This window comes from Hippopotamus amphibius, chromosome 11, assembly GCF_030028045.1.
Source record: "Hippopotamus amphibius kiboko isolate mHipAmp2 chromosome 11, mHipAmp2.hap2, whole genome shotgun sequence".
In the NCBI taxonomy this organism is placed as follows: Eukaryota; Metazoa; Chordata; class Mammalia; order Artiodactyla; family Hippopotamidae; genus Hippopotamus; species Hippopotamus amphibius.
In genome coordinates, this window is record NC_080196.1 from 14,902,598 (window position 1) to 14,904,940 (window position 2,343).

At 42.2% G+C, this 2,343-nt stretch overlaps 1 pseudogene; it reads left to right on the forward strand.

Moving 5' to 3' along the window:
* Positions 1 to 1,253: 1,253 nt before the first annotated feature.
* LOC130832076 (nicotinamide/nicotinic acid mononucleotide adenylyltransferase 1-like) lies at positions 1,254 to 2,121 on the forward strand (annotated as a pseudogene).
* The last annotated feature ends 222 nt before the right edge of the window (positions 2,122 to 2,343 follow it).

Here is a 2,343-nt window from a genome sequence, read left to right on the forward strand (position 1 = left end):
TATTATGAATATAAAATGAGTTGATATGTGTGATGTACTTGGTACAGTGCAGGGCAAATATTATATTATATATTATGATTATTAGAAATTAAATAATGTATGGCTAGTTAATAACGATTACTATTGTGAGTTAATTAATATTAAGAATAAGGATATTAAATCTATTTAAAACATCAGTATTTTGCTAAAATACGTTATCAGCCTTTGTGTTATTTTAGCTATCACAAAGGATATATTTTTGCATAATCATTCTAAGGAAACAAAAAGATCAATAACTGCCAGATATAAGCTTCAGGATACCAAACAGCTTCTCAGTGTCACGTGTTGCTGTAAAGATTTCCCATCATTTCTGCTGTGTCTGCTACACTGTAAAAATCTTGTCAGTGGACCCATGTCATAACCAGACCCAAGTCTCCCCTAGTACCCCAGGATCTTTAATCTTTCTGGGATACAGGAAATACTTGCACTTAGCTTTTTGAAGCCAAAAGTGTATTTCTCTGCTCCCAAAGAGAAATAGGCCCAAGTATAGCAGGAAGACCATACATTGCAGCAACAATATGGATAGGCTTTTACTAGGAGAAGACAAGCTGGCTGAGAATGGGAGGATGGACATAGGGAGGAAGTGTCCTAGAGTCATAGGCTCTCAGCAGGACCTGTCCTTGGGAGATTAGGCCATAATAGGGGAGATAAATTGGAGGGGGTCTTATGCAGAACTAGGAGTAGGCCAAAGGATGATGTTGTTAGACATTAGATACATTGGTTGAACATATTCTATAGTTGAGACAGGCTCTGATGAAAAGGTAGATAGGTAGGGGCGTTCATTACTAGCTAGTTTTAAAAAGTGACCAAGGGCCTTGGGCCAGTCAGCCCTGAGGGCGCAGTAAGTCCCCACCTGGGGCCCCTGAAAAACCTGTCACTAGTGGAGTCAGCTCAGGACTCCTGGGGGTCTTTGAGGGTCAAATACAACTGTCCCTGAAGCTAGGTCATATTCAAGTTTGGGACAAGGAGTCTTGCCCCTTCATTCTATTTCTCTCTGTGGAACCAAAAACCTTGGTAAATTTGCCTTTGGAACAGAGTTACAATTTGCATGTGAAGCCACTGTTCTAAGTCCAACTTAGAGATTGTAAAGATTTCCCATCATTTCTGCTGCTGACACACAAGTTGGAATGGTTCCAATAGCCTACCTTGCAAAACACTTCAGATTCACAGAATTTTCTTTGTAAAAACAGTAAGAGAGGTGTCAGATTTTAGATCAACAACTTCAAATTCTCAGCATGGAAAACTCAGAGAAGACAGAAGCGGTTCTCCTTGCTTGCGGCTCCTTTAATCCTATCACCAATATGCACCTCAGGCTGTTTGAGCTGGCCAAGGACTACATGAATGGGACAGAAAGTTATAACGTCATTAAAGGTGTAATTTCTCCCATCGGGTGATGCCTGGAAGAAGAAAGGACTCATCTCTGCCCATTACCGAGTTATCATGGCAGAACTCGCCACCAAGAACTTCAAATAGGTGGAAGTGGATACATGGGAGTGTCTCCAGAAGGAGTGGGTGGAGATGGCCAAGGTGCTAAGACACCATCAGGAGAAGCTGGAGGCTAGCTGCTGTGATCACCAGCAGGACTCACCTGTACTGGAAAGGCCTGGACGGAAGAGGAAGTGGGCTGAACAAAGACAAGATTTTAGTGAAAAGAAATTCCTAGAGCAAACGAAAACAAAAGATGGGTCAAAGGTGAAGCTGCTGTGTGGAGCAGATTTCTTAGAGGCCTTTGGTGTGCCCAGTCTGTGGAAGGGTGAGGATATGGCCAAAATCGTGGGAGACTATGGGCTTATATGCATTACTTGGGCTGGAAATGATGCTCAGAAATTCATCTATGAGTCCGATGTGCTTTGGAAACACCAGAGCAACATTCACATGGTGAATGAATGGATCACAAATGACATCTCTTCCACCAAGATCCGGCGAGCTCTCAGAAGGGGTCAGGGCATTTGCTATTTGGTATGAGATCTTGTCCAAGAATATATTGAAAAGCATAATTTGTATAGCTCCGAGAGTGAGAAGAGGAATGTTGGGGTAATCCTGGCTCCTTTGCAGAGAAACACTGCAGAGGCAAACACATAAGGAATTCTCCAGCATAGTATTTTGGACTCCCCTTTTGGGAACTGGACACTATATGGGTGTTAGTAACTGGGGGAAGGAATTGTGATCCTCTTCAATAAATTAAAGTTTAAAAGCCTGGTAAAAATTAAAAAAAAAAAAAGGGAGGGGGACCAAGTAAGGACAGTTAGTACTTGGATCTTGGCCTCAAATCTGGAGCACTGACTTGCCTTTAGGCAAGTCTGT